Source organism: Peromyscus maniculatus, chromosome X (assembly GCF_049852395.1).
Source record: "Peromyscus maniculatus bairdii isolate BWxNUB_F1_BW_parent chromosome X, HU_Pman_BW_mat_3.1, whole genome shotgun sequence".
NCBI classification, from domain to species: Eukaryota; Metazoa; Chordata; class Mammalia; order Rodentia; family Cricetidae; genus Peromyscus; species Peromyscus maniculatus.
The window spans coordinates 97,398,410-97,424,880 of NC_134875.1; the positions used below are offsets into that span (position 1 = coordinate 97,398,410).

Genomic DNA, 26,471 nt, shown 5'->3' on the forward strand with positions numbered 1-26,471 from the left:
TATTAAACATTTTTGTGTTTGGAAATAAATTTTCTGCTCCCCCCCATAATGTTTCTCTGATGATGCAGTAAGCCAGATCAAGCCGAACTGAAAACATATAACAACAGGTTTATTTGAGCAAAGCAACACTTGGGCAAATTCTCCAGTCCCAGAGATTGAGGCCAGGGGAGCCACGCCCCTGAACAAAATCAGGGAGATTTTATAGATTGTAGGCAAGGGGTGATAACATGTCCACCATAAGCTGGGTTTGTGCCCAAGTACGGTCAAAATGTGAGCCGCTTTAGGCAGGGACTTAGGTGGCTAGCAACTTCAAGAGAGGAAGCTGCGGTAGCCACCAATAATGCAGAACTGGGCTTTTTGGTGCCTTTCCTTTGTTCTGGGACTCTCTGAGCAGGCGGGGTTTGGAGAGAGAGAGGAATGGGGCTTTCCAGATCCAGCAGAAGCAAGCTAAGGTTTCAATAGAACATTTGGTCACTGGAGTAGTCACTGAAAACCAAGGGTTTTTGTTTGTTTGTTTTTATAAAGGAATAATAAAAGGCAATGTTCAGTTAGTACCAATAGCATGGTAATTTTAGGTGTGTGGTGTTGTGCCCAGATAGTAACCCCCAGAGAGTCCACCAAGGACAAGCATACCAGAATGCAAAAGCAAGGTTTATCTGTTACAAGTCATGACAGGGAACTCATCTCAAGCCATCTCAAGTGAGGCAGAGAAGAGTTACTCTTTCTTGGGGAAGTTAGTTTTTATAGGCAAAACCCATAAAATTTCTTAGAGGGGAGGGGGTTAGTATGGGCCCATCCTTGATTGGTCCAGTTTTTCCCAGGCATGGACTTTATCTTATTCTAGCTTATCTGTTTGCCCTGTCAGGAGTTTTACAACTCCTCTCCGGGGTCTGGTGTGTTATCTCCAGAGAGGGGCATCTCGTGGTTAATTGGTTACCATCAGACATCCTGACTCTGTTCTTTTGTTCCTGGGGCTGGCGTCATCATTTCTGGGGACTTGAAACTGGCCTGGATCTATCTATATTGAGATATCTTTGTCTAAGGCTCCCTTTTTGAGACCATAGAGTGAGGGTCTTGTTGTGCCTAGATCACATCTCCAAAGCCACCACTGGAGACTTTAGGTACAGAATGCAAATTAAGGTGTTTTCTAAGTTTACAAGCCTCCAGGGAGGCTCTTCCAAATCTCTCACTCACAGCAGGGAGGTTGGAAGGAGCACTCCCCTTTCTTTGTGAGGCTAGTTCTTAAAGGCACAGACCATATAATTTATTTTAACCTGCCTCCCGTTTTAGTCTTTTGGTCAAATATCCTGACTGTGTTTTCCAAAGTCCCTGTAGCAGATACAGCCACCTGGGAAAAAGGGGTCTAAGTTCTTATCTACACTTAGGAATCCTGGTTTAAGCTTCTCTTTGTCTGTAGGGGATAGAGTGGGGGGTTTTACTGAGGTATCACATGTGGTTTTTGTTGTTGCTGTTGTTGTTGTCTTTTTTTTTCTTTCATTGAAACCTGCTTTTTTTACTTTTTTTCATTATAAAGCATGTCGCCAAGGTAAACCTGTCTGCCTATTTCAGCAGGAGACCTAGTAGCTCCAGGAAAAACAAGGCCTGATTTTTGTTTAGGAAATCAATTCAGGCTAGCAGGTAATTGAGCCTCAGTTTTAAAGTTGGTGTGTGTGTGTGTGTGTGTGTGTGTGTGTGTGTGTGTGTGAGAGAGAGAGAGAGAGAGAGAGAGAGAGAGAGAGAGAGAGAGAGAGAGAGAGAGATGTTATTCAGAGTTACTTACTGTTTCTTATTGAAAGAGCAAACCACTGATGTTTTCCTCCTGAGCTAATGCAAAGGTCAAACAACCTGAGAATTACCTGCATGTGGAAATGTATCCTGGGGTTAATGGGAACAAAGTGCCCATCTTTGAGTTATTTTGACAACTAAACACTGGAGATCAGAGAAAACTAAAAGACAGTAAAGAAATATAATTACATTGGACACTAATGTCAGGAAGAGTTAATTAGGCATCAGTGGGTCATAACTTATTTTGAGGATGTGGCATTTTAGAAAACCACCTAGACTGATTCACATTACCCTCAAACACTCAAAGTATAATTGTTGTCATTATCATTTTAATCGGTGCTATAATTTAATGGTTATCCATGTGGTTATTGTAAGGTCTTTTCAGCTGTTGAGGATTTCGATATTTGAAATATAGCTGAAGAAAACAGAGCAAATAATTATGACATTTCATAGATTTAATATTGCCCTTTGTGGCTAATGACAATGCTGCTTTAAAAAAATGGTTAGTATTGATGGCACTGGTGCACAATGGCTTATTGAGCTGCCTTGCATAGCACTGTGGCAGTTAATTTCAGTTGTCAACTTGGCAGTATCTGTAATTACCTGGGAAGGGACTTCCAATGAGAGGTTGTCTAGATTGGGGTGGTCTGTGGGCATACATGTGAGAGATTTTCTTAATTGGATTCATTGAGATCGGAAGACCTATACTAAATGTGGGCAGTACAGTTGCATGGGCTGAGCCCTGGACTAAATGAAAAGGAGCCAGGAGCTGAGCACACACATTCCTTGCTCTCTCCTTCTTGACCCTGAAAACAATTTTACCAGCTATCTGGAGCTGTTGCCATTATGACTTCCAGGCAATGGTGAACTCTAACCTAGAATATATATATACATATACATATATATATAATGTAGAGCAGGTATGTGACTAGGTGCTGAAAGGGGAAATATAGCACTTGTGATAGTTTCTAGTTGGAAAGAAATACAGGTACTATTAATTATGACTAGAATAATTTCTTGTCAGTGGTATGCCTTGATTTTCTTGGTTGGAAATGCTAGGTAACCCACAATGCACAGAGTTTGAAAGATGTATAGCCCAGTGAGTAGAAATGCTTACTTCCCTAAAATTTAAAAGGAATAAGAAATCAGTTTTTGATGGACACATTTAAATATATTCTAAAGGGGTTATTTTTCCAGCCAGCAGTATAATAATTTTAGATAATTTCAAAAAAGTCTATGTCAAAATTGTTGCTAGGACCTTTATGGTGAGCACAATGGTCTTTATACAGTGTTTGGTAGGAAATCTATCATTCCCCTTGGAGTAATGGCCGGTTCTTCCACACTGTAATAGCTTTAATGTCTAGAATTTCAATTACCTGCACTTCCTCAATCTTGAAAATGGGGCAAAGCATAAATATCTAAGAGAAATATTTACTTGGCCATCTTCAGTTTTCGTAACAGAGTTTCAGTTTTTGAGTTTGGTCTCTCCTCTGAACTGAAGTAAGAACAGTTCAATATAACAGCAGCTCTTAAAAGGGCTGCATAGTCATCAGAAAATGGCAATGGTCCAGGTCTGTCCTCAGTGCTTTTCATTTAATTGGTTCCTATCGGAAGCTTAGACAGTTTTGATAAGGCTCCCCAGTGATGCTAATAGGTGGCCGGGGCTGAAAACCGCTGCATTTGTAATTATCAGTTCAGTTGTCAAGACACAGCCCACCCAACAGTGGTGGCATCTATTGATGTCAGTGTGATATTGCACGATGGCTTTGCAAGAGTTTACCACCAGAAAAAATTGGATAAATGGGGCATGAAATAGAATTTCCAGGCTCCCTGTCTTACTATTTGTGAATACACAATCTTAAAAAAAAACAAAACAAAAAACAAGATTAACTCATTTTAAGTGGTCTACTAGTGAATTCCATTCAACTCACCTATGACTCCTTAAAATCAAATTTCTTGATCTTATCACAAATTTAACAAATCAGAAGTCTGTGAAAGGCCACCTCCAAGCCAAGCTTTAGTAAGGTCTCTAGGTGATTTTGCTACAGCTGAAGAAACCAGTTTAGGTGCTTATATGGTTACATCTTTGACTAAAGCGTCAAGTCTTTACTTAAAGTGGGATTTAGACAGATTGACATGCCAAGGTTCTCTTTACCTTCAGTATTCTTCTGCTATTACATTTCACCTGGAATTTTTTCATACCAAGATGCCGTGATCATTGTAAAGTAAATATATAAAAGCAATTCATGGTGAGTGTTCAGTCATTCACTCAACAAATTGTAAATGAGAAGTTGCTATTTACCAGATATAATGTAGTGCTACGTTTAAGATTCAGGATAAGAAGTCTGTAAGATAATCATCTTAGGGAATGGTATGACCCTTTTATGCATTTCTTGTTAAGGCTCAGGACTAACTTCATGGAGAGTCCTTTATGCTTTATACATTGGAGAGGAGGACAGGAAAGCAGAGAGAGGCTTAATTTCCAATATGTATGTTATTCATACGCATCATGGATCTTAACTATGGGAATTATGCATCTGCATGTTAAATTTGCAATCTGAAACGAGGTTGTTGCATTGAGATAAAATATGCACAAGATGTATCATTTCAAATACAGTTCACAACACTGAGGAAATATCCCAGTTTATCCACTGAAGCATTCTTCTCAAACTAAAGCCCAGAAATCACTAAGCAGCATTAGAGGGTGTTTTTATTACACAATATGTGACATCTTACCCCTTGAAATTCTCTAGCCATGGAAGTTCTGGCAAAAGATACAGCACAATTTAGGAGAAAAAAAAAACATTTACCAGAATTTCCCAAATCAATCTATGTAGACAAAAACCATTTACCAGAATTTCCCAAATCACTCTATGTAGACAAGTCTTGTGTTGTAATCCAACTTGCATAGCGCTGAACTTCAACTCAATCTGAAAGAAGTAATTATTATCAATATTATATTGTGATAAAAAAATCAAGAATCCAGCTGTGTAGTCTGTCAGACAATTTGAAAGCCAGGGTGGCCATATACTAGCTGAATGACTTAGGGTCAATAATTAGCCTATTTGTGACCCAATTACTTCTCATGTGTGTTACAAATAAGTATATTGATTGTCCCAGAATGATAGGTTCATTGTGGCCATTAAATGATTAATATATGAGAAATACTTAGAATATCACCTAGTATCTCCACAGCCACCATACTCACCCAGCCACTCACAGTCAGTCCAAAGTGGATTATTTCTTCAGTTGTCAATCTTATGTGTTTCATGTACATCATTTCACTACAGTTTCATTGATTATTTATTTTACAGTTCAATAGTAAACCCAGTATCTATCAAGCTAAATTTCTGTTTATTATAATTATTTTTAAAGAGAAAGAATCACGCCCTCACCTGTAGATCTCAAACAATTTCATTTGGGAAGCTTTTTCAAGCACTAGAGAAGATGGAAACATCCACTGTCAATAATATTTGAGCAGTAAAGGTATTGCTTTCAGGAAGACATATTTCTGTTCTTCTTGTACTTGATTGGATAGTACAGAGTTGATGGCAAATCCATGGGCAATCTAAATACATAACTAATTAGAAGAGCAAATGGAAATTGACTAAATCTCTCAAAACTTTTGAAAAATGACGTTTCAAATGGCCAAAAGAATTACTTAGGATATAAGCAGGCTTCTAAATGAAAGGCAGTGTGCAGTGGCAGTACAAAAGAGAAACTAGGTTCCCCTGAAATTATAAATGCTGACCCTGCCCCTTAAAACAAGCAAAAGTCTCTTCCTATTGTCACTATCTGTCTTCTAGGACAAATAGTTTTGTATTTTATGAAAGGAAAAAAACTATCAAAAACATTTCCATGAAATGTATCTCTTTTGAAAAATTACTCCTTGAATCTGACGAAAAGAATTCTTCAGAAGCCACTGCTGAGATGATTCATCTGCACAAAAGAAAAAAAAATACTATTCAAGATGTATATGTGAAGATATGAAATTGAAAATCAAAGATGATTTTTATAATAAGCTTCAAAAAGCAAAAGGAAGGGGGGAGGAAATTTGATAATTAAAGTCACAGGTGATTCAAGTTTGGAAATTACTTTCACTCATTATACTGCTATGCAGTGGCAAACAAAAGGTAAGAAAGATCCCCCCTCCCCATTTTCCAGTGCTTCGGCACTGAAGCTCGTAGGAAGCCTAGACACTGATAGGAATTTTTCTCTAATGGTAATTATGCAACAGAGTAAAAGGGCCTTCACTTCCAGATGAAGATGGACAATGAAGGTCAATTTCTGACCTGCCTTTTTGGATATTCAGTGCCAGCACAATTTAATTGGGATCAGGTAATTGCTCAGAAGGCTACACTGAGCACATTATCATCCCTCAGTGTCAATCCTGCACACCTAGTTATCATGATGTTGTTTGTCAAAAAACTGTCATGCGGGAGTGCATTTCACTAAGAAAAATAACCTATGTGTCATTACTCAAAGTTTTAAGACCAAACTCTAAAGTAATGAGAAAAAGAACTTTTGAGGAAAGTAAACATTTTTCTCTTTCAGCTGATTAAACTTACATAGCATGGTAATATCATTTTTTATATAAAATCAATGATTTAGAGTAGGTCAGTGGTCTTTGTTCCTCTAGATCGTGGATGATGATGTCTAATGTTTCCCCAATGTTTCTGGCATTGAAGGATCACATGTTTGTCTTGAATGTCTTCTGTACACTATTGATGAACTTTGCAAATTAAAGATGTAGATGCTGTTTTAAGGATCATAGTATTTTCAAATTGGTTTTCTTTGCAAAAAGCTACCTTTTGTGATTTTTTCCCATTACTGAATTAAAATTAGAAAATCATAAATATATATGGGTATATATATTCTACCCATAAGTACATAGGGTAGAATTTTTGTAATAAAAATTGACTATAAGATAATAAATGAAACCTCTTAATAACAGCACTATAATATATATAGTAAATTCCTATAATTTATAATAGCTATGATGAGGAACCATGATTCATTTCATTCTTTTGCATTTTAATTGTTACCTATGAGTTTTGAGTATGATCTATTGAAAAAAAGACTCAAAGGTTAATTGGTGATAAGATTTCCAATGTGTTCATTGTAGATAGTGAACTGAAGCAAATATTACTCTGTGCTACATTTGTGTGTCTCAGGACCTGGTAACAGGATCGTTTCTGATTTGGTAAATGAAAGCAATGATATAGAAGCCATCTATGTCCTTTCTCCAGGATAGCTCTGTGCAATGTTGTGCTATATACTTTACGCAAATGTGGAAATGAAAATGAAGAAGGTATTTTAAGTGACAGGTTCACTACTTCATTTAAAACCATTATATTCAAATGAACTGCATTAGTTATCAACACCTGCTCATTGTTACTAATGTGAACAGGGATTCAAAAGCTTTGAAAGAGTCCCTGTAATAAACATGATTCAAATTATGGAAATTCTAGTTTATAAAATAGAGATCATAGAAGTATTCTATGAACAAAGTAGAAAATAAATGATAAATTGAACTTAACTATCTGTAAAATGCATTTGTATGATTCTCTTCCTAACTGAGGTTTCAGGAAATTTCACTGAATTGATACATTTAAGAGAAGCTTGTGCCTACGTACAGTATTCCAAAGGCACACAACACCAAGATTTGTTCTCTTCTCCTGGAGTACTGCTTCCACCCTCACATCTGGAGATGAGGAATGGATGTCAGCTGTGAGAAAGAACTTAATCATACAGAAGACTGCTTTATATTTGCTACTGAATAATGGGTACCTGTGTGGCTTTACCAAAGCTGCCAATCTTATTTTACTAGGAAGCAGACTTTATAGGCTGCAATAAGGTTTCAATTGTACACTTTAAATGATTGAGTGGGATTTTATCCTTAAGTTAATTCATGTCATTCATATCAAGAATTCTTTCTAATTTTCAGACCATAGGAAGAGGAGTAAGACAGTGCATTTATTAGGATGGGTTAGAAATGAAATAGACCTTAAAATACACTGAAAGCATCCACAACATATTTATAAATATTTAAATTGATACTTTTGCCTAGCTCTAAGAAGCTGGTTTTGTTTTGTCCAAGCCACATTTTGTATTGCACATGTAGCTGCGGTGCCGAAGTCGAAAAAAAAAGAAAACCGTGTCTTGGCAAGTAAGCCGTCCTCTGAGCCCCTGCGTTTGTGTGGTGCTTAGTTGCCTGTCAAGATGAGGGGGTCTGTTTGATGCTCTTTCTTCCATGGTTTTGCTCTCGCTGGCCTAGTCAGTTCTTGCCTATAAACAGAACTCACCCATGTGCTGCAGAATGAGATACTAAACTAGGACAAGAGCTGCTGCTGCTGCTGCAAAGCTCATGCCACTATCTGCTGGAAACTAATTAAAATTACTGTTTCAATAAACCAGTCCTCTACTCATTCCAGTGACAGTACAACGAAAAGAAATCGTTCTTTTTGTTTCTTTTGTTTCATGCAGTGATTTGTGTGGTTAATTCATTACAGTCTTTGTTCTCAAGTGGACTAAAACAGGCCAGGGAAAAAAGCATTTTTCTTCTCGGCTTTAGAGTGCCTTTCCTTTTTAACAGGTACAACTCAGCTCCCAATTGTCTGTAGGTGTGAAGTTAATAGCAGGGGTTGTAAGCATTTTTTTTTAATCAATGCTTTCTTAAATGTCATTCTGGTTATTTACATGTGAATATAGCGGCCACATTCTCTCTCTGTCGGGCAGCCAGGGCATTGGCACTAGTATAATTTATAACGTGACTAATTAAAATAAATTTTGTCACAATAATGTCCTGTGTGCTATTTGTGAGAGAGAAGTTATTAAAATATTCAGTACAGCTACTAAAACTTAAATACAAAGTAATAATAATCATACATTTTTAATTAGGTGTTTAATACCCGTTTGGCTAATGTAGAAGTATTCTGAAAATTGCTTAAGCTCAGCACAGTGTTCTTTGTGCTTAGTGTGTCCAAAGACATCCTTCAAATGGGCCTAGCATGTATGTTGTCACTGAGATATGACTGTTTAATGGAGGACACACTGTGTGTTCCTGTGATTTGCATAGGGGCAGTTGTGGTGAACGTGAATCTGTTTTTCTTGTTGTAGGTATGTTCTTTATCACATATGAAATTTCAAAAACCACATTTGGAAAAAAAACTGAATTTCTTTTGTTTTGTTTTGTTTTGTAACATTAGACATATAGCTTGCCATTTCCACTGCTTATTGCCATTTATTTTTCTGCTAACAAGGCTGTCCCTCATTAAAAAATAACACAGGGTTTCAAAGACTGCCGTATTTCCGCCAACACTCATTAGAAGTATTTCAAGCACAAGAGATAATGAATATGCATCTGCCCTTCATTCAGAACTCCCCATGTATATAAGCACTCTCATGCTTTTAGTCATCTCTTTCTTATAGATGTACATATATTTGGTATGATTATATAGTTTTCTCAACTATTTTTCCAGTTAATTGCATATGTCATCTTCTAGACATCTTCACAGCCACAGCAACTGTGTCCCATTCAGGAAATTTCTGGTACTAAGCAATACACAATCAAGATTTATATTTCCTCAACTGACTTGCTAATTAATGTCCAGTTCTTCCTCAGTCACCACCTTGCTTCTAATCCAGAAGCGTGTGGTACACTCAGTTGTCTGGTGCACTTGTTCATCTGTAATTTGACAAGAATTTTCAACCTCTTTTATACTCTTAAAACATTAGTTCCAGTTTTAAATAGCTTCTCAGGGTTTTAAAAGCCAATTTCTGAGATGATATAAATTCATACACAATAACTATAAATAAATAATGGTCATTTATAAGGATTTGATCTTTATAAAATCAATTCTCAACTCTTTGCTGTTTTATCCATAATATTGCAAGAAGATTCCCCCTTCCTGTTTATTGGCAAGATATTTAAACTTATATGTAGCTAGATACTTTCTTAGCTTTAAAAACATTTGTGTAGACTACACTTACCCGTCAAGGACTCAACCCTGCACAAAGAACTATGTAAATCTGAAAAAAGTTAAGAGTTGGAGAGGTGCTTTTCCTCAGGGAAGAGCACACCAATTGGTTGTTCAATGACAAATGGTCAGCCCTGACAACATACATACACATTACATTATATGGACTAAGCAGGTTGTATTTGGGGATATATACATATATACATACATACATACATACACGCATACAATGTTAATTGAGTGAAAAAGGAGTACATGCATTCTTAATTGAAAATTCATACACTATATTTCAATCTCAGTTTACCTTCTCTCATCTCCTACCTGTTCCTCCCCATATCCCCATCCATCCAATTCCCTCTCATTTCTTTTGCAAACAAAGAGAATTTTTTAAAGAGCACAAGAATCTCTCTCTCTCTCTCTCTCTCTCTCTCTCTCTCTCTCTCTCTCTGTCTTTCTCTCTGTCTCTCTGACTGTCTCTGTCTCTGTCTCTGTCTCTCTCTCTCTCTCTCTCTCACACACACACACACACACACACACAGAGAGAGAGAGAGAGAGAGAGAGAGAGAGAGAGAGAGAGAGAACACAGAGATCACAAAACAAAACCCACAAAACACAAAATCAGAAATCATATTATAGAAGCAAAAGACTAATAAAATGAAAAATGTCCAAACAAAGCTATAGGAGACAAAAAATTTCTGAAAACCTCATTGAATTTGTTTTATGTTGGCAATGTGCTACTGGGCATGGGAATACTTTTAAGTGTGGTTTATGTACCCAGTGAGACTCCATTGGAGAAAAACAATTTTTCTTTTGACTGCAGGTATCAATTGCAGATAACTTCATGCTTAGGGACGGGAACATGTATCTGCCCACTTCCCCTCTTAGTGCTAGATCCCATTTAGCCGGAATTTGTGCAAGTCCAGGATATGCTGCCATGGTCTCCATGAATCCATATGTGACTCTGTCCTGTGGTGTCTGGAAGACACTGTTCCCTTGGTGCCATTCATCCCCACCGGCAATTACAATCTTTTCTGCCTCCTCTTCCTCACGACTCCTTGAGCTCTGAAGGGAAGGATTTGATGAATACATCCCATTTAGGGCTGAATGTTCCAAAGTTCCTTACTCTCTGAACATTGTACAGTTGAGGGATTATGTATTAGTTAACATCTACTGCAAGAGGAAGCTTCTCTGGTGATTGCTGAGCTCAAGACAGTGATCTATGGATATAGCAGAATGCTATTAGAAGTCATTTTATTGCTGTGTTATTTGGCATAACAATAGTATTTGGTTTTCCCCTAGGCTCATGGCATACCTAGTCTCCAGTTCTTGGCCATCTGAGCAGCATCAGGCACGGGCTCTTTCTCATGAAATAGGAGGCTATAAATTTGAAGGAGAGTGGGGAGGGTATACAGAAGTATTTGGAGGAAGAAAAGGGAAGGGAGAAATGTTGTAATTACATTATAATCTCAAAAGTTGAAAGAATAAAAAAATCTATGTATGCAGGTATAGATGTATGCACAAAGGCATGTATAGGATGTTGTATGTACACACCTGTGTGTGAGTGCTGACTCATGTGTGGATGCTGGTGCATATGGCTCTCAGTGGACAATTTGGAGTGTTGGTTCTTGCTTGAGGCTTGTCTGTGTCTCTTGTTGCTGTGTACAGAAAGCAGGCTTATGTGAAAGCTTCTGAGGATTCTCATGGCTCCACATCCCATCTCCTAGTGGGAACACTAAGATTACGAATGTCATGCTCATCAGGCTTTCATGTAGGGTCTAGGTGTTCAAACCGAGTCTCATGCTTGCAAGGCAAGTCCTCTGCTCACTGAGCCATCCCACTGGCCCCTATATTAACTTTATTAGTGTCCTCAATGAAGATTTTTGTGTATGTAGAAATGGATGAAGGTTTATTAGGATTCAGGGAGTAATTATAATTTTAACAGTGAAAGGAAGTAGGAACATGAAGAATATCAATACAGTTGAATAAAGTTTAGAGATTTGCACTGTTGCTAGACAGTTCAGCATTATTAATAAGTGATATAGGAAATAAATCTGTATCAATTGTGACTTGTATATTGATTTTATAAGGAAAGGGCAATAGTACATTTACATAAGAATCCATATGACTTCAAGGACAATAAGCTAATTGTGATTCATATATATGCATCTTTTCATTTATCAAAGCTACACTATAAACTTTTGTTGTTTGACATTTAAAAAATCATACAACATTGAAAAACTTCCTAAGAGTGCCTAAGTAAATGATGTTTTCCAAACCATACCTGTTTGTGGTACTGTATTGTGAATTAGATCACTATGTATGTGACAGATCTCTATGCAAAGTTTATTCTGATTAACTATACTGAATTTCATATATCCATTATATTTATCAAGCCTGCCTAGCTTTTATTTGCCATTTTTAAAAGTTCTATTTTTCTACTTAATGATCTAGACAAATAGCACATGATGTTTAACAACAATTCTTTACAAATTATATTTATTTCTTTAAACTCTAAGGTTTAGAGTATTATGACAAGTTTTGTGATAGATCTTCTTTCAGAATTCAACAACCTAAGAATGAAAAGCCACTTTAAATTCGGTGATTCCAGCTTCATGAATCTTCTCATTAATGAGCTTTTTCAAATGTGTTTTAGGCAGAATGAAAATTGCTGAATATAAACTAAAACTGCTCAGAGAAATGCTTTTGATTATGCACTTTGAAAATGAAAGTGACTGTACAATGAGCCCAGTTCCTTCGTCAGTGCCCAATGTGAAGCTCAGGGGCTGCATGTTCACCCAATTCCCTCTCCTCTCTAGTTACACAATTAGCGTTGATTGACTGATAGATCACATGCTTGATGTCAATGGGCACTGAGCTAAATACTCCTCTAGACAAGGCATAGCAAGCCACTAAGGTGCTTGGCTCCGTACTGGAGAGTAAAATCAGACATTTGCAACCCACCATACCTACACTGAGTTTGGGATACAAAGTATGATTTTTGCCTGCCTGTGTCTACTTGCATTTGATTAGTGATTTTGTTTCTCTGGTGATGAATATAAAACTTAGAAATTTTCCTTAAGACACACAAAATGTGTTTTCCTATCTCTGTTTTAAGCATTCTTTTAAAAGGATAACTAAATAAGTTCATAAATTTTGTTCGTGTTACTCAGCAGTGCTTAATACGTAGCATTTAATGTGATTTGCCACTTCCAGGAGGGCTTTTTAAGTTACACTTAATCTGAAGTATAATATGAGCAACATCTCATACATATTTCCTTTTTTATGTGAAATACAATATGTTTTCTATATATTGATTAGGACATCAGGTTCACTGTTACCCAAACATCATGATATTTTACAGTATAGATGAGGTCCGATATGGCCATTCAATCTTTCTGCTAACACAGTGAAATAAACCCTATCTCAGCAGTCACTGGCCGTATTTCATCACCCGAGTCCCTAGTAACCACTAATCTGCTTTATGTGTCTGGAACTTTGCCTATTTTCGACATTGTGTATAAATGTAGTCACACAATATACAGCCTTTTGTATCTGGCTTCTTTCAGGAAGCCTAACATTTTTAAGATTCATCTCTTTTTGAGTTTTTTTATTTGTTTGTTTTTCTTTGCTTTCCTAAATTGACTACATTCCCACATTTTATATATCCATTCACCAGTTGATATAAATTTACACTGTATTTCTGAATTTGATTTTTTGCTGTTGTAAATAATGCTGCTATGAATATCTGTGTACATATTTTGTATGGGCATATTCTTCCAATTTTCTTGATTGCATACCTAACTATAAGTGGAACTACTAGGTTATGTTTTTGAGGGAATGCCAAACTGTTTCTGGATTTTTTTTTTTTTTTACCAAATCATTATTTTACTTTCTCACTAAATATGCTATAGTGTCAACTGACTAATGGCATTCAAAGTGCAATGTATATGAAGAGATTTTTCACTTCAAGTTCCATTGGAAATTCATGGCTACATTTGTAGCTAAATATTCTAAATTTAACAATAAAATAACACTTTACATGACTGCTATGGTAAGTGTTAATTGTCAGCTTGGTAGGATCAAGGATCACCTGGGAGATGAGTCTCTGAGCATGCCTATACGGGACTGTGTTGAATACATTAACTGATATGGAAAGACACATTTTGATTGTGGACAAGGCCTGGGTTGTTAAGGTATAGAAAGGGATGTAAGTCTTACTTGCATTCACCATTGTTCTCTGGCATTATCGCGTTGGCCTCACCATTCTCTGTTCCTGATTATGGGTACCATGTCGCCCATTCCCTCAAGCTCTTGCCATTGTGATTTCCCTGCGATGATCAGCTGTAACCAGAAACTATGAGACAAAACAAACCCATTCTCCTTTAAGTTGTTTTTGTGATAGTATTTTACCCTAGCAATGGAAAAGAAACTAAGACAGTGACTGACATTATGTATTTTGTTGATTGACAACTATGTGATCATTATTAAAGCATAATTTAAGAGATTTGGGCACTAATGTTTGTAGTTGTATGGTTATACCTTGCAAAGCATAGCATGAAACCAAACAGCAGCTGAGGTTGGTGCCCACCTATGACATGCACTTAGGAGGCTGAGGCAGTCACACAGGAAGAGGAAGCTGTGGTAGACAGTCTCTGCATGCACTGGTTTTAGCTTAGAGACAGTTGTTCCTAATATCCATTCTTGGAGCAGAGGAAAACTTTGTCATTCCTCTGAGCCTGATCTAGGGAAGCTCTTGCCATTCTGATGGCATGGCCTATGTCAACAATACACATTCATTCAGGACTTTGTGGTTTTTCCACATGGTATGAAGCACATTTTGTCACATATAAAATGGTATTATCGAGAATATTTATTAAATGTACCCTATATGCTAGACATACTCGCTTGATATTCACAGGATTAATATAAGCCTGCCAGTTGGGTATTATTGGTCTCCATTGCTATATTTTAATTATTATTCTAGAATTCAAGCATATATCCTTTTCTATAAATGTTCTTCATGCAGTTCCTGCATGTGTTTATAATGTCATTCCATGAAAAGAAAATGCCTGACTACATTTTATGTTGCTCAGACTGTCACCATAGAGTTAGAAATATTTGAGAGATATAAACCTGTGCCCAAAATTATGTCCAGCTTCAATTGGCATGGGTAAGCATAACCGTATTATAGATCACACTTTATTGTTGATTTCGGTTCCTTCTAACAGTAGCCTATATATTTGAAGGAAGATATTTCCTTGTAACTTCGGATTTAAAAGTTTGAACTCAATGGCATATTTTTAAATAAAAAAGGAAAAGTTATCTTTTCACGTTTTGTTGTTTTAAAACCAACTTATCTATCCATATGACATCGTTGAGGGCCTTCCAGTAGTTAAGATTTTTGGTAGGGATTCTCTCTTGTTTGAATTACTGTTGCTAAAAGGAAAGTACAAGAATAAATAAAATTAATGTCTTTTTCTCCTCTTCTTGTCAAAAGGTTGTCATTGTTTGGAAAATGATAAGACACTGCAATGACTTGATTAACTAGCAGAGAACAAAACACTTAAACCTGCTCTATTTATCCATGTGCTTCTATGATCTAGTTTCAGCTATATTTTCAAGAGAAAAATATTGAATACGATTTCTGGCAGAGAGCATGTTGAAGTACCGTTCTCTCTGACCTTGAAAAAGAATCTCAAATCTGGCTTTCAAAATGACTATTTAATTCAATGTCAATTTTATTATATAGTTATTATGGTGAGATAGTTATGACATGATGGAGTCTGATGAGATAGTGTTTGTTCATCCATAAAGGGGTATATTAATATTGGATATTAATTATTATATTGCCATCATAGACCATTTATGTTTCCCCTTGTATTCACATTTCTAAATGTAGTTGTGTTGCGTTAGTGAAGTTGTAATCTTTGTAAAGAAACTCAAGTCACAAAAAATGCCCTTCTTTTTGTCTTTCTCATTTATGCTCTGGTATGTTGTGAAACCAATGTCAAGGAATGCCTTCAATTCCATTACCATGCTAAGTTCAAATAGTGTTATGTTATTGGCTTACTTTAAGATTAGATTTTTAATGCATTAATAAGAAGCTAATTTTATCACTGTCTGATTGCTGGGGCAAAAGAACCATGACAAAAGCTACTTAAGGAATGATTTCTTTTTGGTCATAGTTTGAGGGTGCAGTTCATCATGTTGGGAAAGAGTTGACAGTAGGGGCATGAAGCAGCTGATCACATCATATAATCAGGAAGCAAAGAAAGATGGATGCTGGTGTTCAGCTTGCCTTCTACCTTTTGTTCAGTCCAGGAGCCCACCTCTTCCATACAAAGATGCTATCAAGTTTAAAGTGGGTCTTTCCTTCTCAGTTAAACAGAAGGCTAAAGCTTGTCTCTGTAAATCAGCAATTCTCAACCGTTCTGATACTGTGACCCTTTAATGCAGTTCTTCGTCCTGTGTAGATCCCCAACCATAAAATTGTTTTCGTTGGTACTTCATAACTGTAATTTTGCTACTGTTATGAATTGTGATGTAAATATCTGTGATTTCTGACGGTCTTATGTGGCCACTATGAAATGATTGTTGAAAACCACTCTTTTAGAAACACCTTCACAAACTTATGTGCAGGCATGTCTGATATCTTATTTCAAATTCATTCAAGTTAATAATGAAGATTAACCATCACAACCTTATATGCCAATTTCAGTCTCTCTCTCTCTCTCTCTCTCTCTCTCTCTCTCTCTCTCTCTCTCTCTCTCTCTCTCTCTCTTTGCTTGGAGCAGCGAATGAAGAGAAAGAGGTTGGGCAGTAAAAATGAATCCTAGTTAGTTCCTTTTTCTCTTGCTTTAAACTTTAAAAATGTTCACATTCCACTTTCATTTGCAGAAGTATCTGCCATTAAGACAATGCTTTATTTTTCTCCATTTGCTAGAAAGCCCTGTGGTCATTATTATTATCATTCCCTCACGGATTCCTCTAAGGCATCCTGCAGTAAATCTATAATCTCAGAATGACCTTACCCTTGCTCACTATTTAATGGTATTTCTTGTTTTGAGAAATTTTGGAGAAAGACAGTTGACAATATAATGGTAAAACATTTCAACCCAATATGTGAGCATTTGAAATGAGAGGTGTAGAGCAAAACATAAGTAACTGCATAATTAACTCTTAACCTGCAAATTCACTGAAATGGTGAGCAAGTAGTTCAAGGCTGCATAAGGTAGAGCTTCTGTGCCAGTGTTTTGTTCCTAAGTAATTGTTTCCTTTCTGACTTAGTTTCATAAATGGAAGTATACATGTTGCTAAAGATAAAGGCACTTAGGCTTTGTTTTCACTAACTTTTTCCTGTTAGTTTCCAGCAGTGTCCATTGACTTTCATTACTTATTAAGGAACTTCCATTGTTACTCCCTGCACCCACATATTATTATTATTACTCTTATTATTTAATAACTTTTTAATTCATTTTATATGAAAACTACTGATCCCCCTATCATTCCTTCCCCCACTCCTCCCATCCTTCCCTTCCCAACCCACCCCCCATCCCCTCCTCTGAAAGGGTAAGGCCTCCTATGGGGAGTCAGCAGAGCCTGGTACATTCAATTGAGACAGGACCAAGCCCCTCCCCTATGCATCAAGGGTGAGCAAGGCATCTCACCATAGATAATGGGCTCCAAAAAGCCAGCTCATGCACCAAGCATAGATCATGATCCCACTGCCAGGGGCCCCTCAAACAGACCAAGCTACACAATTGACTCCAGTATGCAGAGTGCCTAGCTTGGTCTTGTGCAGGTTCCAGAGCTGTCATTCTAAAGTTTGTGAGTTCCTATGAGCTTGGTTCAGTTGTCTCTGTGGGTTTCTCCATCATGATCTTCACTGTGCCCCCTTGCTCATGTAATCCCTCTTCCCTGTCTTTGACTGAACTCTCAGAGCTTGGCCTGGTGCTTTCTTGGCTGTGGATCTCTGTATCTGCTTCCATCAGTTACTGGATGAAGGCTCTAGCTTCCCTAGAGCTGCGAGCATCTCTGGAGTTGTGACATATTTCTGTTACTAAGAAATTTGACTTCGAGTTCATATAGTGAGGATTCTTGATCTATCACCAAGTGGTGGCTTTAGCATAATTGCATTTAGATTTAAAGATTAAAGCTTATAACTTAATTATAAATCAGACTTCACGAGGGTTTAATTTAAATTTACTATTTTAATTCATCTCAGTTCGTGAGGTCTTGTTACATGTCCCTGCATTGAATTCATCCTTGTCATTACCTTGAACATCAGTGTTTCAGTTACAGTCTGCGACAAAAAATAATGCAGACTTAACTTTTGTCTGAGCTAATGTTCAGAAAGGATATATATACAGGCTATTGGTGACGTTGGTATTTTACTGTTTATCTAGGTTAATAAATACCTTTGTGTGTGTGTGTGTGTGTGTGTGTGTGTGTGTGTGTGTGTGTGTGTGTGTAGAGAGAGAGAGAGAGAGAGGAGAGAAAGAAAGAGAGAGAGAACATTCATGTGCACATATGTATAAATATATACCTATGTGTCTTGCTGTGATAGGACCTAAACAATAAACCTAGTTAAAAATGCATCTGTATAACCCAATACAAATAATAAAGTAAATGAAATTTGAGAGGGAACGTATCTGTTTCCAAATATTATGCTCTGAACAGACATGTTAGAATATATAACACTATGCACATAAGACAACCACAAATATACATACATATGACACTTTTGCCAATATAGTTGTTTAGGTGTTTGAATGTTAGCATTACTCTACTACTACTACTCATAGGAACACTCCAGGCCTTTTACAACATCTTCTTTCTTTCTCCTCCATATATTTTATCTAATTTAAAGAAAATGCACAAAGTAAATGTGATTTTATTTAAGAAGAATTGTTTTAGCAGGATTATAGGATTTGTGCACATACTGTGGCTTGCTCTATCAGTGGAAAATTTCTATTTGTCATTATAGCTCATCAGATCAGAAGGGACATAGGCAATGTTTTCAAGAAAAAAACTGAATAGCATTAGTGAACTCTATATATAATTAAAGAATAATAGTGATGAACAAGAAATATCTCAATGGTTAAGAATTCTAGTTTCCTTGCAGAGGTTGAGCTATAAAGGATAAAATTTTAATTGGCTTTATTGTTTAGGTCTTATCATAGGAATATATAAGTATGCATTTCTGCATATGTGCACAAAAATACCCTCTTTCTCTCTTCGTTCTCTCTCTCACACACACTCACATACATTCCAAGATCCCAAGGCATTTATTAATCTAGATAAATTGTAAAATATTCCTATTACCCACATGATCATTCACAACTATACATAACATGGTGCACATACATACATGTAGGTAAAGCACTCATACACATAAAATAAATATATCTAAATTTTAATGTTTAAAAACTATTTATAGTGAAATATTAGAATGTGTTTCTTTCATAAGCAATACTGAAGAATAATATTACCAACCCTTTAATCCCAGTATCTTTGAGTTAGAGGCCAGCCTGGTCTACAGAGTGAGTTCCAGTTACACAGAGATACTCTGTCTTAAAAAATCAACCTCCAACAAACCAGAATAATAATACCTGCAAATGTATGTGAATATCATGATAAAGCATCCACCAGTCTTATTTCTCTGTTATACTATTTAAAATCCCAATATAAGTAGGGTTTTTTGAGGCAGATACAATTATTACTATTCAAGAATTTTCAAATATAAAAAGAATTACTTGTCATTTTGCCATCTTTAACTTTGAATTGGAAGTGCTTTATTTTTAAGACAGTGTTGTTCAGCCACCTAGTTGAAGTGATTTGGGAAGAGATGGAGCCTTGTCGGGGCTAGCCTCAGCCTAACTAGGTTGCTCCATTTTCACATGCTTTAAAAGCAGGTCCTGTACTCAGTGCATGAGATAGCTGTTTGAAACCTGGGACTTATGCAGAGACGCTTGGCTCGGCCTGGGAGGAGGGGACTGGACCTGCCTGGACTGAGTCTACCAGGTCGATCTCAGTCCTCAGGGGAGGCTTTGCTCTGGAGGAGGTGGGAATGGGGGGTGGGCTGGGAGGAAGGGGAGGGGGCAGGAGGGAGAAGAACAATGGAATCTGTGGCTGTTATGTAGAACTGAATAGTATTGTAAAATAAAATAAATAAATAAAAATTCCCAGCACAAAAAAAAGTGGATCATCACTGTGCTTTTCCTCTTAACATAAAATCATTTCTTCATTTTAAAATGTTTGAAAATCGGTGCTAGTTAGTGGTGAAATTTCCAGGGTCTTTGCCGTACTACCCATGCAGTACAGTGTTTCTGCAATGGAAATCAGAAAATGTGCAGTAAGAGTAACTGAAATCTAAAGAGCATCACTGAATAGTATCTATTTTCTGTTGTGACTGTGTTGGTTAAGGAAAGCAGATGTAATTAGAAAACCACAGTAGGCAGATTAAAATTGTGTTGGGAAGGTTGGGCAGAGAACTAGGATATTTTCAAAGGCTATGAGCTTTAGACTATGATTCTATCCTACTACCCTTTCAGTTTGACACTGTTGTTTTTACTATTCCTGCATTTATTAACCGTCTTTGGGGCTGTTTGGAAGCTTATAAGCATCAGAAGCTGAGGGAGAAAAATCTCATATAGTTATTTGAACATCAAATGGTGGAAAGAGGAAGAAAAATGAAAGAATAGTATGTGTTTGTGTGCCTGAGATAGAAATAGTCACCCAGTAAGAAATAAAATAGGAAAACATGGGCTGGAGAGATGGTTCAGCCGTTAAAGGCTAGGCTCACAACCAAAATAGGAAAACATACAGCTAGTATGCCATTTTATATTGCTCTCTGGAAGAACTTCATCAGGCATTCATTCAATTACTATCTACTAAGCAGAATATATTGCATGAGTGCAATGTATTGGGGGAATAACATTCACTGGGGCTACAGAGGCTTCTTGGATATTTTAGTCTGCAATCAGAGACCAAAGACACACACACATTTTCTCTTGTATGTGAATGCTTGCTTTTAAGTTTTGTATATGTGTTTCAATCCAAATAACCACAGAGGAGAAGCCAGGGAAGTAAGAGCCCAGGGACAAAGAGGATATCTTCCAAGGAAAAGAAAATAGAGTACATGGTTTTAAGAGGTAAAGAGTTACTAGAATAAAAGCACTGAGAAAGGATGGAAATAGGAGGTCATTGTAAAGGTGGGAATATGGGCAGGGCAATTTGTAGTAAAGGTCACTTGGCAAACAATATGGAAATGTACAATTGTAGAAACTCTATAAAGTATATGTAAATATAATTGAATTTAAATGCACTAAACATATAGTAAGGGAACTAATGCTTCAGCTTGGCATTTTATGCCAGCAAGTAATACCTCCAGTGCCAGGAATGAGATATATACTGTTGAGCAATTGGCCAATAGGTTCCCATGAAGCCTCCAAACATCACATGTGGTTGCTAAGGCTATTGTTGCTCTCTCCAACCTGCTGATAAGGCCCTGTTGTTGAAGATACAACTAACATATGTCATTGAACAAGGATAAGTTGAGCCGATACTAAACTAGAACTTACAGCCCTATTGACCAGCATTCATAGTACTAGAAGGTACTTTCAAGCTATCAGAGGAGAAAAGCAATCATCAATTTACCCAACTACACCTTGTGGCCTATAACAGAGACCTCACTGCAAGATATACTGGCATAATAGTGGCACAAATGTTATGGGAGTAATCAACCCCCTTTTTTCCATTGGATTTAAGGCCTACACAAGAATGGAACCCATAGGTCATGAGCCTAGGGGAAAACCTACTACTATTATTCAGATAAAGGAACTATACAATGACTTCTAATAACATATTGCTATACCCATAGAGCAGAGAATCACTCACACCTCATCAGAGAAGTTTTTTTCTTGCAGTAGATGGTAATAATCAAAGAGATCCATAACTGGGCAATGTTCAGAGAGTGAAGGACTTTGAAGCACTCAACCCCTAAATAGGATGTCTCCATCAAACTCCTCCCCTCCAAACTGTACAGAAGATCTATACAGGAGAAGAAAAGGAAAGATTGTAAGACCCAGAGGTGGTAGATGACTCCCAGGAAACAGTATCTTCCAGTCAGAATGGGGCTGATACACATATGAATTCACAGACTGCTAACAGTACACAAAACACTACACAAGTTTAAACAAGGCAAAAATCCCAGCACTAAGAAAGGTAAGTGGACACAAAGTCCCACCTCTAATCAAAAAGCCTTTTGCATCCGATACCTGCAGGGAAAAGAAAAATGAGTGTATCAACTACACCACAGGGCAGGCCCTATGCTCAGTAGTAGTTGACCAATACAAAACAGACTCCATGGATTAGTGTGTGTGTGTGTGTGTGTGTGTGTGTGTGTGTGTGTGTGTGTGTGTGTGTGTTTTAGTTTTGGTAAATTTTTGTCTTATTGATTTTTTTTAGTTTATCTATATTTGGGTTTTATTGTTTTGTTTTTCCTTTTTTTTCAGAGAGAGAGAGAGAGAGAGAGAGAGAGAGAGAGAGAGAGAGAGAGAGAGAGAGAGAGAAAGTTGGGTTTGTAGGGGATGTTCAGGATCTTGGAGAAGCTGGGGGAAAGAATATGACCAAAATATATTGTATGAACCATTTAAATTGAAAATAAAGTAGATAGATAGATAGATAGATAGATAGATAGATAGATAGATAGATAGATAGATAGATAGATAGATAGATGCATGATAGATAGATGATTTAGATAGATGATAGATAGGTAGGTAGGTAGATAGATAAGGTAGAGTGGCTAGAGAGATGAGTCGCTGATTAAGGGTATTTGCTGTTCTTACAGAAAACCAGAGTTCAGTTTCAAGTAACCATGTCAGGTGGTTCAGAACCACCTGTAAATTCAGCTCCAGGGAGTCTGAAGTTCTGGCCTCTGCAGTTACCTGAATGAACATATACATTTCTCCACCCCAACACACACACACACACACACACACACACACACACACACACACACACACACACACACACACACAGAGAGAGACAGAGACAGAGACAGAGACAGAGAGATTGTTTCAAAATAAAAATCAAATAAATCTCTTTTGTAAATAGAATATAGAACAAGAATTCACAATAAGAGAATCCATTGTTATCAGAGCTCTTAAGGTGAGAAACTGACTTCTGGTAACCCTAACATCCTGGCTCAGTCAACTGTCATTAACAGGCCAGTCAAAGAAACAAGCAATAGTGAGAAGCAATGAAGGTAAATGTATTCATTGTGGCCACACTGGGAAGAGGAGGAACAAAGAGGTTTAGTGACCTCCAAGTATATCCTTCGGGCCTTGACATGAAGTTTATATTTAATTACAGGGCAAGAAATATGTATACCTAAGCAGTTGAGGTCAAAGTGCAAGCATTCTCATCACTGACAAATCATTGTCAAGGATCAGGTCTCTCCTGAAAGATGGTCTGACAAGTTGTCAGAACTTTGAAATCTCTCCTGGGAAACAGATTCCTCTTCTCAATAGACAAGACTCTAGCCTTTATGTTTTACCAGAATGTGAAAATTCTAATACCATTGTTTCATTTGTCTGGTAGTCAAAGACAAAAGGTGTTATTCAGTGAAGGAGTTTTTCTTGAATCGTCCATGGTAGAGGTGGAACTAATCAGTGGTGTAGCTATCCCTAAATTGCTCAGGGGACCTCCCAATAGCGTGGGTAACCTTGAAATGCTAATGACCCTGTGAATAATCTCAATAAACTTATTGCTTCAACAAGCTGGATTTAGACCAAATCCTTTCTTTTGTTTGCCAGTGTCCTCTCTACTTGGCATAGATAGATGTATATTTACATCTTCTGAAGAAAAGTCATGTAACATTTGACCACTGTGATAGAAATCATTCTCCCAGTTACAAAGTCAAGGACTTTGATGGTAGTTTTTAAAGATTTACTTTTCAAAATTTTAAAATGTGAATGCATGTATCTGTGGTTAACTATATGCACTTAAGTACAGATGCTGTGGAGGCTGGCAATGGATGTTGGCTCCAGCTGAAGCTGGAGTTCTAGATGTGAGTTGCTCCACAAGGGTACTGGGAACTGAACTTGAGGTCTTTTCAAGAGCAGTATGCACTCTTAACCACTGAGCCATCTCCGCCCAACATAATTTTATGTTCCTCTCTATGGTGCCATGTACACTCCTTTATTCTTTTCCACTCTGATCACAGCCCTTTTCTCTTCTAATCTCCAAATCTCTTGATGCCTTCTCTTATAATTTTGACGGTAATTCAGGTTTCTGGCCCTAATTGCAGACCATAGAGCATTTTTCCTGTCCCCAGAATTGACTCTCACAAGCATTTTATCATCACATCCTCAGTACAGACCTATTCAGTGGCATAGACTACAGAACAAAACACATCATCCTTGCATGTGTTCTCAACAAAATCTCAACTCATCTCCTACTACAGTTTTCAAATTCTTGCCACATGCAACTCCTTACTAATTCCTGAACATAGCAGGCAATTAGGCTGTGAGGCCTTTAAAGATGTTTGCACAACCTCTTCTCCTAATTACTAACCACAGTTTGTTTCATTGAGCCTTTTGCTCTCGTGCTTGTCACACTCCAAATTCATCTTGCCTCTTTCCTTGTAATTATGTCACTTTTGCCTGCCTCTCCTCTCTTCAGAATTCACTGGACCCTGCCCTTTGTACCCCACCCTTTGTCATAAAATTCCACGAGCTTCAAGAATTTGTTTGGTTTATCTATTCCTTTTATGTCTTGTTTTTATATTTTTCTTTATTTGGGAATAAGAATTTGTATTTTTTAATTTTAGCAACTGTCTTAAACTGAAACAAGAGACAGTGGGAATGGAAAGACAAAGGGTTTGTGATAAGAAGGATTTAGAATATGTTTGCTTTATTAGCTCTTCTTAATCAGTTATGTGTACTCTCAGATGATTGATCATTAATAATTATCATATAGAAGTTATCAAATGATACATTCAAGCTTTGCCTACATGAAGCCAAACATGTACATTTTAAAAAATTAATATTTTTAGTAATGATGTTTAAGCTCCTGGTTAGCTGAATACATTGTTTTACAGTAGCCATCTCTAAATATTCACTTCCAAAGACTTACATTAATGAAACAAAAGACTTATGATTTTAGACCCAGTATTATTACTTACATTAAATTAATTCATTGTGCAATTATTGATTCATTACTCACTGGTAATTAGGTACAATTAAACATGAAACTCACTGTTATACTAGGATATGTTTTTTAGTCAATTGCTAATTGAGTCCTATGAGTCAAACAAAGCTCCTAAATTGTCTGGCATTTATTTTTGACTGTTTTTGCAAACCTTGACAATAATAACAGGTGAATCTAAGGATGGAATACTACCATATTTTCAGCCTTTATATTCCAGTCTTTTCCCCCTGGTTTTATTTAGTGCACAAACCAGAACACATGCAGGCTGTAATAGAAGTGAGAATCCTGCTGGGCTTCTTAGCCAATAATACAAAAATTTGTAAAAATGAATGTGTACAAGATGGCAGGCGTCTGTTATTTAAAAACAACAGAACTATATTTAAGTCTAATTATAGTGTAAGGGCTATGCTTTGAAGCAAGGACAAATTTATCTATGGGCATCAAAATAGGGGAAAGCTTTTGTATTTTGCTTTCTTTATGCTGATATGAGATTGGATAATAGTTGATCATTTTTAATTATAGACATGATTGTTTGAAAATGTAATATTTTCAATTATTTATGAGCCACATAGGCAAAGTAATTGGACAATTCTGAGAGTTTTCCCCTTGAGTTTGAGTGGCTTGAAATGCAGATATGTCACCTCAACAAATGCATAATAGATATATGATAACAGAAACTAGTAACACAGTTGGAATGTTCTCCATCCAAAACATGGAAAGCATGCAAAAATTATAATAGAAATAAAAATAAAAGTAATTGCACAGAGTTTTTGATAAAATAATTTCGAATGTGATCATTTTTTGCTAAAAAACATGTTCTCCTACATATGCAATAAAATTATTAAATCATAAAGTAAATACTATTTTTATATTTGATAGAAATGTCTTCTATATAAATCATCTCCATCACTGCAATTATTGGTTGATTTTCCATTTTTTTTTTTTTTTGGTTTTTTGAGACAGGGTTTCTCTGTGTAGCTTTGCGCCTTTCCTGGTACTCACTTGGTAGCCCAGGCTGGCCTCGAACTCACAGAGATCCGCCTGGCTCTGCCTCCCGAGTGCTGGGATTAAAGGCATGCGCCACCACCGCCCGGCATGATTTTCCATTTTTTATGAGGAGAATATTAAAAAGCATGTATGTGTATAAAGTGTATACATACTGTTATGCCTTACAGATGAAAAAATATTAATGTGCCGTATATTCCTTGAAAAAGATAATTCACTATTGCAATACATACTTTCTGCAGATGTTAATAAACTGTATATCATATAGAAACTTTTGACTAATATGTAATACAGACTAAAAGTATACAAATGTGAATTAATTTTCCATATTTATATGTTGACATATCAGTGAACATTTTTGTTTCCCTTTATAAACTACCAGAGTAAACACTGAATATTCAATCTAGGTTGTAAAGTAGATTATATTCTCAAAATGCCAAAATATGCAAATGCCAAAAAGAAAGAGTTATATTTTTTTAATTAAGAAAT

The 26,471-nt window shown here is 36.7% G+C and overlaps 1 protein-coding gene across 1 annotated transcript in view; it reads left to right on the plus strand.

Annotated features, from left to right (window-relative positions):
- The window catches only part of Il1rapl1 (interleukin 1 receptor accessory protein like 1), a 1,285,879-nt gene that overhangs the window by 1,075,675 nt on the left and 183,733 nt on the right, over positions 1-26,471 (plus strand). The window lies entirely within an intron of this gene.